This window comes from Pleurodeles waltl, chromosome 3_1 (genome assembly GCF_031143425.1).
Source record: "Pleurodeles waltl isolate 20211129_DDA chromosome 3_1, aPleWal1.hap1.20221129, whole genome shotgun sequence".
NCBI lineage: Eukaryota > Metazoa > Chordata > Amphibia > Caudata > Salamandridae > Pleurodeles > Pleurodeles waltl.
Window position 1 is genome coordinate 1,789,219,533 of NC_090440.1, and position 14,557 is coordinate 1,789,234,089.

Sequence of the window (14,557 nt, forward strand, 5' to 3'; positions counted from 1 at the left end):
CTCTGATACTTTCACGTCTCGATTATGGGAACACACTGCTCCTGAGCTCTCCTTTGCATTTTCTAAAGAGACTTCAGGTGCTGCAGAACACTGCTGCTCGCCTACTCACAGACACCCCCAGACATTCATCTGCCACTCCAGCCTTGGCTTCCTTCCATTGTCTTACGATTGAACAACGCATTATTTTTAAAGCTAACAAGGGTCCAGTCTTCCTCAGACCAATGATCATTGCCTATACCCCCCCCCGGAGAATACTCATATCTTCTTCAGCTTTTTTAATTAACTCCTTTTGTGCTAAGAAAGTTAGATGGGGGGGGGGTAGATCCTTCGCCTGTAGAGGAGCTAAGATCTGGGACCCCCTCCTCTTGGAACTTCGTCATGACATGTCAGAATCTTCTTTTCGTAGACAACTGAAAACTATATTGTTCCATGTTTAGGTCTGTTCCTCTTACCTATTGATCTTCCTCAGCGCTGGGAGGCCTTCGGGTAGCCATGCGCTCTACAAATCCTCAAAACAAAACTATTTTAAAATGTTTCTGATTGCAAAGATATTGTTAAGTCCCACCCGTTTAGTTTTGTGTAGGAGTTAGGGAGTAGTTTTACGGCTGTTTTTATCCTTAGGAACCGAACAAAAACAGACTTAAGTAGGCGTTTTTCACCAGATGATTCTGTCATTGGAAGTCTTTCGTCCTTCAGCTATGATTTGTTGGGTTTGGTCTGCTGTACGGGGATTTCGAGGTTCTGGTCAAGATCAGACAGATGTCTATCGGACCACAAGCAGGATATCTTCTTGTTCCTTCCGTTCCAGTTATATGTTATGATTGCCCAGGGATTTCCCTGTAAGACTGAGATTTGTGTTGGATGATGGACTCACGTTTAGTACATTGTGCATATCGTGTCTAACTCTGCAAAGAAAGAGGAAGTATTATGATGTCACCAGGTTTTATATAGGAGACTTGCCATGGTTGGCCATGTGACTATGTTAAATTTATGGGAAATGTAGTGTTTTAAATCTCTTTTTTAAGTGGCTGCTGAGAAAATAAAGCATGGAAAGAGAATCATAATCCTCGCCTCTGTGTTCTTTATAGAATTGGAAATTCTTGACGTGATAGCTAGAAAAAATTTCACTCTATGATCTCCCACACACTCTTGAATGCCAGTTTTACACTATGTGCTATATTCTCACGATAGTTGCTGGTAACTGTGTCTTGTGTACTCCATGTTTGTGGTATGTAATATCACAAAAATAAATACAAAATAAATTAAAACTTAGTTCACTGACGACATCGTTAAGGGCATGTGGTTCCTTAACGTTTCTACGTTCATATTCAGAAACTATTGGAACAAAATGTTGCAATCGCTAATCAACTGCCTATCTCATTTCAATTGGCTTTGTTGTGTGCTTTACTTGCCGAAAAACAATGAAACAATACCGTAGGAGGGCGTAACCATAGGAAAGTGGCTACCGCATGAACTGAATGGTAAGCTAGCTGTTTTCCCCATATAGATTGAGGCTTTCGAGTCCGTTCTTTCTGTTGTCGACTGGTATTGTTAGGGCGACCAATTACAGCGGGTTTCGGAGCTAAGAGAGCTGTGATTGGCTGACAGATGACGGCCTTCGAGATGATTGCAGACCTGGTGACGTAATTCCGTGCGAGTGACGAATGGTGCAATTTTCAAAAACCAATTCTAATTCCGCTCCTGGGTTCTCAGCCGCCGCCGCCGCCGCCTCCTAGCGGCTCTTCCGGGGCCGGGCGGGGACAGCTGAGGAGGAAGCGATACTGCGGGACTACGGATACGTGGATTTTTCTGCCTGAAATCCACCGGACCTGCTGTTGCCTCTTCCTGCGGTTTAGTTCCCCCGCTCTGCTGCTGGTTTCTAACTGCCTCTCGGTGAGTACAACTTACTCAGTGATTCATAGTTTGATCCCTTGCTTCTCATATGCCTGGCCTTTAAATAATAATTTAACTCTATAACATTTATCGCCGTGTGTTGGGTTTAAGAGAATAGGCACATCGGGGACGTACTTTGAGTAATGAGGTCCCCGTTTACCTTCGCCAAAGATACCTCTTGATCTCTCTATGTATGAGGAGGGGCGTGTGTAAGGTTAGAAGATATAGTTGCTAACCACCATTCGGGTTTATTTACTCACACAGAGAGTGGTGAGCAAGTCTTGTTGACTTTAGACGTGCATCCATTTTATTAAGCCGCAGGATCTGCATAGCTGTCACCTGAAATGGTTCGAGGGAAGGGACATTGATCCATGACTACTTAAACAGTCATACCCACCCCACCTTACTTGGAATCAAATCTTAGTTATTTGCAGTCTTAACTTCACAGCGAAATGATCCTGCAATTTCTTAGGTCGGCGTATAGCAGATCACTTAAATCTCCTTTCTTCTGAAATAACTTTTTTGTTGACTTTTTATGTTGCGAAGTCTAGACGGAAGGTATGGTATGATTTTTATATATTTTTTTCGGACATTTTCATATACTTTTAGTAGACTTAATTTCGAAACATTTCACGGCAGTTTTCCTACCATTTAGCCCAATATGTACACTTCTAGATAGATGTATGTGCTTTTGTATTAGTAAATCGGGAAGCACGGAGCATATAACCCTGCCCGTTTTTACTGCTGCTAAATACCAATATTGTATTAGATATGCGTAGCAGCAGTGTTTTAAAAACATGTTTATTTTTAGTTCAGCTTTAGCATAGTGGATCGAGAATTAAGCTATTACCCACGAACACACAGTTACACATTTTTAATACGTTCATGGGGATATTTCCGAGGGTTGTGCTCAGTCGTTGTGTTTAACGTCCACTTATCACAAAGGTGCTAGTTCTAAGTGGAGTTAATACATGTGGCTTCTACACATTTGTTAGTGCTGCCGACGATTTTTTTTTACAATGTTGTATGTAAAAGATAGCTGCTGTACGCTATTAATGACTATGCATATAATTGATGAATATTTGGCACTACTGAAGTAAAAAAAACACCCTTTTGTGTGCCTGTGCATTATCGACTCTGGCTGACTGATAATTAATGTAATTTATACTGAACGAAGTTGACAGTGCACTAATTGAAGTTGTTTTGAAGACCAATAGGGAAATATTGAATCGTCATCTGTACATACAATGGAGATTCCTTAACTGTAGTATTTGGGGTAGTATTACTTTATCAGATACAAAGCTGGTATTTCCAGCCTTTTTTGTAAGGAGTTATGTACTTAGGATAGCACGTTTCTATCATTGTTATGCCCTTGTAGTTCTCCGGGCACGGTTAGGAGAGCCTTTGCACATCGTTCTTTAATTTCTCACTTACCTGCAACATATTTACATTTTAAAAATGTCTGGTTAGGTGTGAAGCTTGATTACTGATTAAATGGAAAATTGGCAGGTACACCCTTTTTTTTGTACCTTCACAGAGGCAGTGTGTTATATTCTTTGTAACCTTGGGTTTGTCTCTTACTCGTCTCCACGACGGCACTTTCCTCTGCATGTACTCCGAGATTTGGGACTTATCACGGTCTCACATAACTGACACTTTTCTTCCTTGTGACTACCATGAAAGAGTTACTCATAACCATATTTCTGAAGCACATTCTATCTTCTTTCTACATATATTTGGTACTTTCCGGACCGCGCCTTTGCTTTGAGCCTTGAAAAAGCCACTTGTGACAAAACACGTGTTGGCTTGCTTATGCAAAGATGTTTATCCAACTGAGTACGATGGCTGTGGTTAATGAACGTTGATCACTCGATGGACATATGCTGATGCCTTCTAAAAAAAAAAAAAAGATAATTTTGCAACTGTTTTCAACTGAAAGACTGATCTATATATGGACTTTCTGAGCGCAGCAGTGTCTGTTATTAGCCTTTGGTTTTACGCAGATGTCGAAGTTGGCGCTATCTGAGGGGTATAATATGCCATTACCTTTTTAATTTACTGAAAACACCCCTTCCCTCCTCCTTGATGCTTAAAGACAACAATCCCGGTATGGAGATGCCTCAACTGAAGTGGAAAGAAGGGAATCTCCACTGCTGTGAAGCTGAGGGAGGGACAGATAGCTCACCAAGAAACACATCTTCTCACCTGAGTGGCTGCCGCCTGAAAGAAATGTAAATGTGCACAGTTGGTTAATCTGTATCTCTAAAGGGTGCTGGGAAGTAGGAATGAGCTGAATGTGCAGAATTTCACTTTGCAGAATTCCATAGTTTCCTAAAAACTCTGCAAGATTCCAAAGTGTTCCGCCAACAAGTGGAAAAAAAGATGCAGGTCACGCTGTGATTCAACAGCTGTATTGTGCTCCGCACTGCAAAATCATCACGAAAGGCAACATGCGGTGCACAAGAGCGTGCTGCCTTTCAAATTGAATTTTGTTTCCGTTCGAGTAGAAAAGCTACTCCAGAAATAGCACTCTGACCACTCGCGTTAGAAAATCGCATGAGAAGGCTTCATAGGGACTGGAAATTATGCGATAGGCTGACAAATTTCACTTGCCAGCTTGTTTGCGGGTGCCTCGTGTTGTTCCTATTGTCATCGCATTGCTTGAATGGGAAAATAGTTCAGTAGGAATGTGAAGTCGCTGAACAATCACCGGTTTTAAGTTTAATTGATGGACTCACTTGAAGCTTCATGATGACAAAGATATATTCTTTTTGAGAGGTATTGTAAGGTTGTAACTGACTGAGCTGTGGAGTGGCTTCTTTTAATGAATAGTTCGTACTAGATACAATCTATCTTTATTTTGGAAGCATTTTTTTTTTTTAAATCTTAAGCCTAAATCTTTTTGCACGTTTTGGGCGGTCTGTCTTATACTGTGTGTAATGCAGGTTTAAAATACTGTCTTCCATATTCAGTGCTTAAGCGAGGGGAGGCAGGGATCTCGTAGCTCTGGAAATACACAAGTAACTCTTCCCTACTGCACCAACTGGGATTCAGTTCTGTGGGTTTTTGGTCACACACACACATCTGCAGTAATCACATTAACAAGTAGAAGTTTCATAACATGAAATAGTGCATTCTTGCTGATTGGTTTAACTTGCATTTATTTTTCATTTGAGGCTCTTGTTTTGAGCTGTTAGTGCACATCACATTTTCAGCTACAGTGCTTAATTTGAGAAAGTAGTTGCAGGTGAGGGCAACCAGTACATCAGATATTTACAGAGTTCAAAACATGGAAAGACTGAAAAAGAAATAGATGCCCAAGCGGCAACTTGCATGAGTGAGTTAATGGGATATGGAGTGCCTGGTAGTGAATTAAAAAGACACAAGGTAGATTTAAGACTACCAACCTTGATATTCGGCATGTCAATGTTTAATTGCACTGGCCATGGGCTTCTGAGCAGAGCTTTGGGCACCAGCGCTCTTTCTTTTACAAAGCCGGCACTGTTCAGCTAAGTGGTGCTCTGCCTAATAGATTTTGTGGGTTTTGTGAGCCTTGTATAACGCTCAGAGTGTGGTTTTACAGATTGGTGGACTTGGAAGCTTATATATTGCCATCTACAGAGTTTTGGAGCAAAGTTGGCTCTGTGGTGTAGTTTGTTTGCACCTATACAAACCAAAGAACTTCTCAGTGATAAGCAAGTACCATGAATCAACCCAGTGTATTATATATATGGAGCGCTCTGCGCCAGGTACTCGTGAGATCCATCACCAACAGTCCAATTCATGCAGTGTGTATGTGTGTGTGTGAGGCAGAACGTTTCCGTCCATGCTTTGGTAAGATGTACAGAAATTGTGTGCATTCATAGGGGATGCAATTAATACTTTGACAAAACAGCTATGCCTGCCTACTACTAAGATACTCATGAAATTATCCTTCTGCTCTTCATAGTTGCACAATACCCCCACAGCCCTTCCACTGTGGAGGTGGAGAGCAAGCCCTACCAACTGCTGTTGGCTATTCCTTTCTGTGCCCCGATTTGATGATTCCTGCTCTTGGCCCTTGTCTGAGTAATGGCAGAAGTCCAGCTGAGAGGAAAAGGAGCAACCTTATAGCATTCAGACTGCTCCAAAACAACAGCTCCAAATGTAGCAATTTTGCTCAGTGCTCAAGAGACTTGCCACTGCCATTACTTTGGCACTTCCTCAAAGTGGAGAGAGTTGGTAGGGGCACACACATAGAAGAATGACCTGGTTCCCACACAGCAGAGCAGCTCCAACGCATAGCCAAACAACTACATATCATCCCAGCCCTACCAAACTACAGTTAACCCAACATCCTACTCCTTTGCATCTAGCAAGGTTGACTTATGTTAAAACCCTTATGGGAAAACCCTTCTTGGGCATGGTTCCTTTGATGGACTGAAATAGAAATGTAAGACTGTTCGTTTCTGGTACCCAGTGTTTTGGGTACGTTTAAACATTATAATTTGGGATTTAGGTTTAGTTGAAGCCTGAATTCAGTCTGTTTTCTTGAGTGCTGATGTTGGTAAAGCAAAATGAAAATGCTCCAAGTTGGGCCTTCCTACAAGAGATGCACGCAATAGGCCTTCATCTTCCTGAGTTATCACAGGGCCTCCTCCAAGTCAGTCATTCAAATCACCCAAAGAGGACTCTATTCAGTTTTGAGTTTTTCAAGTGTGTGGGGGGTATTATTAATTGTGGATGGATACATCTGTGGGGAAACCTTTGATCTTGTAGAAGCAAATAGTAATGTATATTCCATGGAAGAAATGACTGGCGTCTTGCATATCAGATACTAGGTTTGCATATTTCCTTAGGATACATGTAAGTGAAAGGCATACAAATGCATTTCCTCTCTTATCCTGTCAGTGTTGTCGTCTACCACCAGACCCTCATTGATGACAGCTCCAAGAGATGGCTGCAACACCGAAATCACCAACAACCTTGCTATCCACTGCTCCAATGATGCCGTCATCTGTGACAACATCTACATTAACAATGATCCGGTCAATGACAGAAATGCCCTTTTTAGCATAGTTTTTTTTTGTTCGCCCTTGAAGGCTTCCATGCACCTGCCAGCACATATGTTGTATTCTGAGCAGGAGGGTGACACCAGAGACCAAGAACAAGAAAGTGTATCACCAAAAACTGTGACATCTGGGAACACCAGAAGTTCGCACTTGAGGGCCATCCAAAGAGCTTTGACCCTCCCTGTGAATTAGGATACCACTCTAGTTTACCTCTGTTAATGGATGTACTGGTTGCCTTCATGTAAACGCTTCTACAGATGATAAAGACTTTCCAAAAGCTGATTCCTCAGCAACCACATCTCTATTCTTTTGGTCCTCTGCCTGGTCCACTCATGTCACCGCCATCATGTCTGTCATCACTGCCCCCTCAACTAGAAATGGCTGTTCCACATGCCATCCCAACACCAGCTCCAACTACATGTTCTGTTTCACCAATGCGGAGGGACATGGGAGAGTAAGGTACTTCAGATGCTGATTGGAATTTGGACCTAGGGGAGGAGTATGGTGAAGTTAAGGAAGAGGGTGAATAAGTTGATGTATGATACCAAGATAAACAAGCATTTGTAATGCAATGGGCCTCGTTTTTGCTTGAGTTAGAGCTATTAGCATTGTAAACTCCTAATTGGACTTCTTGCCACAGGAAATGAAAAGATACAGTTTCACATAAGTGAGCCTACAGCCACTATGATCACGAAGCAAAAGGAAACAGAAGTTCGCTCGAAGTGAAATGTATCAGCAAAAGTGCAATTATCCAGGTTACCTGCAAAAGTGCAATTATCTATGTAACAGGGTTGATGTTATGCAAAGCGCGCCACTACGGCCCAGCGACATCGCGCAGCCTACGAAGTAAAGAGAAAAGGTAGTCCAGAAACCATACGGAAAACATGGAGCCTCGTATGTTTTCAGTAGTTGGCCAGTGTGCTTGAGGTGGCCTTAACACTGGAGAAGGCATGACGTATGTACGCCTTTTACTAATCAAGTCAAGCAAATTTGAAAAGGTAAGCCCACTAACTAACCAAACTGATGGGCATGACATGGGTGTGACTACAAGCCCGTAGAGAGATTCCTCAGGGATGGAGCGCTTTGCACGCTCGACCCTAAAAAGGAAGCCACTTGAGCAAGCAGATAAGAAAGCTAACCAAAGTTGAGCAATGTGATAGCTGTAAACCCACTGTAAATTAACATTAGATATTTGGCAAGCACACAGGTTGTGCTGTCATAACAAGAAAGTTTTTAGTATCCAGATACTGCATCAATTTTTTGTCTTTATTCGGGAACCTTGCTGGTTTAAATAAAGGTTCATGCCAGAAATTAGGGCTATTGATGGACAATGTATTTTTACTTGACAGGTTTCCATTTGTGGACTCATCCACGCTGTTAAATCTGGGTCCCATCTTTAAAATATGGCAGTATTATGAGTTTGTCAACCACAGAGCTGGCGTTTGCGCTGGTTAAACTTGTGAGCGCTGAGCAGTGTTAATGTTATTTCTGATTTTATGGTTTTTAGAGTTGGCCTCAATGAAACCAAAAAGTACAAGTAGCAAATAGCGTGGTTCTCAATTGCCGCACAATTCCAGTGATGCAGCTTATAAAAAAAAAAAAGGTGATGCATTGCTTGCAGCTGAGCCTTCACTCGGTGCTACATTATTTAAATATTGCAACGGGTTGGGGTGGGGGAGGTATGTTTAATAATCCTAATGGTTGTGCTGTTGCCTAGTGGCCAGAGAACATTTTCCTGCAAAGACAAGAGTGGTCAAGGTGGTGGGTTTACTACAGAAAACCTAACTCTTAAAATCTGCCATCTTTGAATGCAATGCAGTCTCATGCCTTCACTCTTGAAGTTCCAGACGACATGGTTAGTGAAAACCCGGGCCAGGGGCTTATGGTGAAGGGGTCAGAACCTAATGTGCACAATGTAAAAACCTTCCCAGCAGGCAGTGGGGAAGAGGTGCTGACAGCGGGACCCAGCTAAAGGCAAGAGTTTCTGCAGTAATGTCAGTCGACCTGTTTATAGTTTAAAGCAATTTTTTACCTGCCGCTCCAACAGCAAATGTTCCCACTTTACATAGGCATCTCACATTCTGAGCGATTATCACAATTTACTGAACAATAACGGAGTGGCACGTTATTGAGAAAAGTAGAACATTGCTCGGTGAAAAGAGGGAAAGAGACATCTTAAAAAACACATAAGTTGAAAATCGGTGCACCACAAAATGACGATAAATTTCACAGAAGCAGACCCAAGGGTGACTAGGAAGGAATGCATGGTTAACTTCTTTGGAAAATAAATGTTTAGAAGGGCATAAGTCTCAGGGTACCAAAGGCAGATTACTCAGTAGCAGGGGAACAGCAGTACAAAAGGCAGCCACATTTCTCCCAATTTTCACGCTTTTCAGTTATTCGAAGTCGGACTGCAACCACTGATGACTTCATGGCTTCATCTTTCAGACCCTCAAGGCTTACACAGGGCTCGCTTTCTACACAGTCCAGCTCCTCCATTAAGCTAGAAAAGAGACAAAGTGAATATTCACAATTGCAACTGGGCCCTGCGTCACTTAGTTATCTGACGTCATAACGCAGAGCAATGACGCTGGGGCAATAAGCCGTTGTAAACTCCCAACCGGACTTTTATTGCCTCATTAAATGGAAAAAAGAGCGGAATCGCGCTGCTACAGTTCTCGTAATGAAACCTATCTGCAAAAGTGCAATTATCTACGTAACTGGCAAAGGTGACAATAACTATGTAACAGGGTCGATGTCATGCAAAGCGCTCGATTTCTGCCAAGCGAGATCGTGCTGTGAAAAAAAATATTAAAAGTAGTCCACAAACCGGATGGAAAACAGCGAGCCTCGTATGTTTTCAGTACTTCGCCGCTGAGCTTGAGGAAGGCTACCCACTGGAAAAGGCATGACATATGCGCAAGCAGATTTTAAAAGGCAAGCCCGCAAACCAATGAAAGAGACTGACATGACATGGATGGGGCCCCAAGCCCTTTTCTAACTACTAAGGCGTCTCGCAAGCGATATGCAAGCGCATGCTAGCCCAGGCTCCACCCCAAAAATGGGTGGACTACGTTCTGCATAGGGAAAGTGGCATGTTGGCTCAAAAACCAGTCTCTCCGCTACACAATATTGCCTATTTCCATACTTTTACAACAAAGTTTGAGGCTTCAAGTGTAAAGAATGGGACAGTAGTGATTCTTGGATCATTTATAAAGAGCATCACGAAAGACAGCTACATCAATTCTGATATTTGCTTTTGTCTACAAAGAAGGTCTTAAACCTATGTAGACAACAGCTACGGCACAAGCAGTTTGGGCATAAAGTGCAGAATGCCAGAGTCTGCATAGACACACCTAACTTGACATCCCAAACCAGATTCTGTTATTGTGGCAGCAGCTTGGAGGCAATCGAAAATCCCTTCATTCCAACATCAGCTCCTCATGATAAAGATGAGACATATCGATAATCTTGGCCGCAGAGTTAGTTTGATGCTATCCTCATCAAAGCGGCAAATGCCAAATTTGGCACAACATCGCTATTCTCATTCTAGAGGACAGGAGATAAGGCCATTTTAAAGGAAGGGGCTATTGGGTCAACCACTATCATTGATATAACAATGAATGTGTCAAATGCTGGCTTCTGCCAACTTGTGGGAATGTCGGTATTTAGTGACAAGATTGGCTTATATCCACAGCCTTCCATCAAAAGCTTCAGGCCAAGACCCTGGACATGGCTTTTGGGTAAACATGTTGATAATGCACTGCAGAACATAAAAACGGACACAGACAATGCATGCTCTCTGGGAACCTTATAGTAAACAGTCCTTCCTTTTGTGGCTGCAGGCGTTTCAAGACATACACAGGAGTTTTTACTCAGTAAAAGGGCTAAGGATGTCCATATTACCCCATCCCAAAGAGACCAAATACATTCACGATTACTCCTTCAGGGTCAGTGCCAGGCTACAAGAAGTCATCAAGAAAGAGAATGGGTTCTGCTCAATCACGTTGACAGGATAACCACAACACGAGCCAAGCAACAAGTACTCCTCTCTTCCTCTAGCCCAATTTCTCTCAGTTGGGCGAAGAATTCCTTTCTTTTTTTGCTCCTGCTTGGAGAAAGATAATAACAAGTTAAACAGGCAACAGGATCTCGGAGTAACATAATTCAGGAGTCTAGAATGCTCAAACAAGCCTTCTGGTGGACATATCCAACAAATCGCAGCGAAGCGCTCCTGTTCCAATACACAACGGACAGGATAACAATGACAACAGGTGCCTCAATGGAGGGATGGTGACACACATGAAAGAATTATCCATCAGGTTAGGTTGGCACACATTTCTGTCAAGACTGGCAGGCAAAGCTGTGTTGATCAGGACAGACACGCAACCTGGGTGTATTACATCACAAATGAGGGAGGCATGAGGCTCTCTGATGGAAGAGGCACAAATGCTTTTAGATTGGCCGATAATACATGAAGCAGATATTTTTGTCGAATATTTCCCAGGAGATCTTTACAACCGTGCAGATTTCTTAATCGTGCCCTTTCAGACTACCAAGAGTGGGAGCTGCATCAAGATCAAATGCAGCCTATCTTTCTGAAATGGGACCACCTAGCGCTAGACCTGTTTGGCAGACTTCAAAAGAACAGGTAATTTTGATACTCAGCCAGCTGGTACTTCCACTGGGATCTTAGGGCAGTTCCTTTTCAATTACTTGTCAAACATCATTGTTTACGACTTTCCTTAATGGCCCTTCTTAGCACCCTAGGAATGAGGACAAAGAAGGGCCGTTTCCTGATTGTACCCGCATGGCCTCAGGTACAGTAGCCTGCTGAGACTGCATGCTCACTGGTACAACTCAGGAACCTTCCACACTCCTCTTCAGACACAACACAGGCCTTGGAAATTGTACTCTACCACTGGCTATGGCAAGTCATATTTTATCAGGTCGAGCTATTTTTAGGACCTCCGGGCCCCTTCTGGTGAGTTGACACTGAACAGGTGTTCTGTTGAGTCAGAAAGTAAAGGAGTAATACAGACCCCTTTAAATATTATGTTGTCACATTTGCTCTGTGTCGAGAGACAGAGGTTTAAAGTCCGTTTTCTTGCAATTAATTTCCCTTCTCACTGCAGAGTTCCAGGATTTTGTAAGGTGAACTAATCTGACATGCTGTAAAAAGATTTATTTAAATGTTTTTTGTTAGGAAAAACCTGACACCATACAGTCTTTAATTTTAAAGTAAGTCAATTATACAAATATTTCAAAATATATTTCAGTAGTTGTGAAAGCCCTTTTTTATTGTACCCTTGTGTGATGAAAAAAAACAATTTAAAAGGACAAAAATAAATCTGAACTCCTTACTTAGTTATGTGCAAAAGATAAATATGTTTTCTGAAACCCAATTTTCACAGATTATTGATAATACTCTATATAGTTTATCAGTAAAGCTGCAGGTTAGTGGGAAGGTTTTTGGTTTTATCCTGGAAATGTATTGCCTGTAAGCGAGAGTATTCTACCACATCATGCTTTAGTAATATATTTATTAAAAGTGAGTGTTTAAACATAAACTGAGTAACACTCCTGCCTTGATGGCACTGCTATTAGTAAACGAAGAGGCCAGCATTTGTCCCCCATATGTGGGCTAGATTCTTATTATACATGGAGCAAACATTTTGTCTATTTATTCAAACAAACTTTTTTAATGCAGCAAAAATGCTGAGCTCACATATTTGAAGGTGCACTCATATGTGAGAATGAAGAAAAAGGAAACTCAGTACGCTGATTGCCTAGGATCACACAATTTGAAACCCATTACATTACAGTTAGGTTGAGTAGATTATTCAAGTTACTCTACCTGCAGGTCTAGTAAAAATGTTTTAATTTTTCGACGCCTGCACCAGAGTGTTCCTCCACCAAAATCTCAAATCACACAATTTGACAACTTTGTTTCTGACCACTGAGAATTGGACATCTCTGCACATTGTAGATTGATATTGGCTCAGGCATGACCATTGGCTACCACAAAGACTTACAACGCTAAGTGGAAAAGTTTCTGTATATGGTTTGAAGATAAATGGCTTAACCGTATCTCGGTGGAGCTCCATTATGTGTTGACGTATTTGCCATTACTTGTTGCTCTACAGTAACAGTTAATTTTGCTGCTGTCTTTAGATTCAGAAGAACAGTAGAATCCACCTTAACTCTCTCAAATATTAATCTCATAATTCATGAAGGGACATTTTTAGGGTTTACCCCTGTGAGGAACCATGGGGTTGAATATATTGTTTATCGAATTGATGCCTCTTGCCTTTGAACCAATCACATGGCCCTTCTAAAATACATTTATTAGAAGGCAGTTCTGTTGCTAGTACTCACTTCAGCATTACGAGTTGGCAAGTTGCAAGCATTCACCATAAAAATACAGTATCTTTGTTTTATGAAAAAAATCATTTTATGCACTACTCTAAAATTAATGTCTTGTCCCATCGGACTGTAACTTATTTGAACCTGTCATTTTGCAACATGACCGGTTCAAATAAGTTACAGTCCGATGGGACAATAGACATGAATTTCTCCAGATACCCTGGAGTACCATTGCAAGACATCTGCTATACAACCATATGGAAGAGTAGGCATAATTCCACAAAGCAGTACTGCATGAATGTTAATGCAGCAGCTGACTCTGCAGCAGGTCAAGCAGTTCTACACTGCCAGTTTCAGTAAGGGTGACCTGCTTTCAACTTTATAACAATTGTGTGCACTGCTTGCTATTCCCATTCAGGTATGTGATTCTTTGAGCGGTCCAACTCTGCGAAAGAAATTGGTTTGCTGCAACTCAAGTTCTTCTGCCTTGTCCCTGATCATCACTTCTACCTCATTGGTTGAAGTTTGGGTTGTGCCAAATGAGGTATATGTGCTACCAGACAAACTTTGTTGTTGGACACATGGCCATTTTACTACTGTTTACAGCTATTTAAAGTCACTGGAGAGTTCCAGCTTGACAGTAGACAATGCCCCAAGCATGTGTATCTATGAAAGATACCAACACTGGAGATCTTGGGTTACAGGCAAGTAAATAGTTTCTTTTATATGTGTTTGAATATGGCTGTTGTAATTAAATAATTGAGTTGTGAGTTTGATCTGTGTGCACTGGAGAGAAAAAAGGAAAATGTCAGTTGCGTCTCTGATTCACTTTGCAGGTGTCTCAAATCTCTTTGCTATGGCAAAGTTGTGTAATCAGAGTACCTATCTTTTCAAGACTATGTGCTTGTATTTTAAAAAGGGGGGAAAAGACTGATATAAACCCCATTGACTCAAGTTCCAAGGTGCCAGTGACTGCTGCTTTACTCCCCTGGGAACAGACCAGGTCCGTAGTGGCATAAATGGAGCAGTTTTCAGAAAAACTGCAGCACCTTGTCCCACCAAAAGAAAACCCTGCATTAACCTACAAACAATTCTTGGAGCATTGTCACATTCTATAGCATGATCACGTAAACATTGAAGTACTCTTTAAGGATCCCCCACCCACCCATTTTCATTTAATTCTCAACAATTTATTATTCTGGCACAGAATTTTCAGATCACGCCCTCCGCTTGTCAACCATTGTCAA

The 14,557-nt window shown here is 41.8% G+C and overlaps 1 protein-coding gene across 2 annotated transcripts in view; it reads left to right on the forward strand.

Moving 5' to 3' along the window:
• Window positions 1-1,671: 1,671 nt before the first annotated feature.
• Window positions 1,672-14,557, forward strand: part of STK17B (serine/threonine kinase 17b) — a 79,979-nt gene continuing 67,093 nt past the window's right edge. The window contains exon 1 of one of the 2 annotated variants that reach the window (XM_069225860.1): window positions 1,672-1,893. The gene's annotated coding sequence lies outside the window, so the exon portion shown is untranslated. Of the gene's footprint in view, window positions 1,894-2,397; window positions 2,452-14,557 lie in introns of those variants that run through there. The other variant, XM_069225861.1, reaches the window with a different exon arrangement.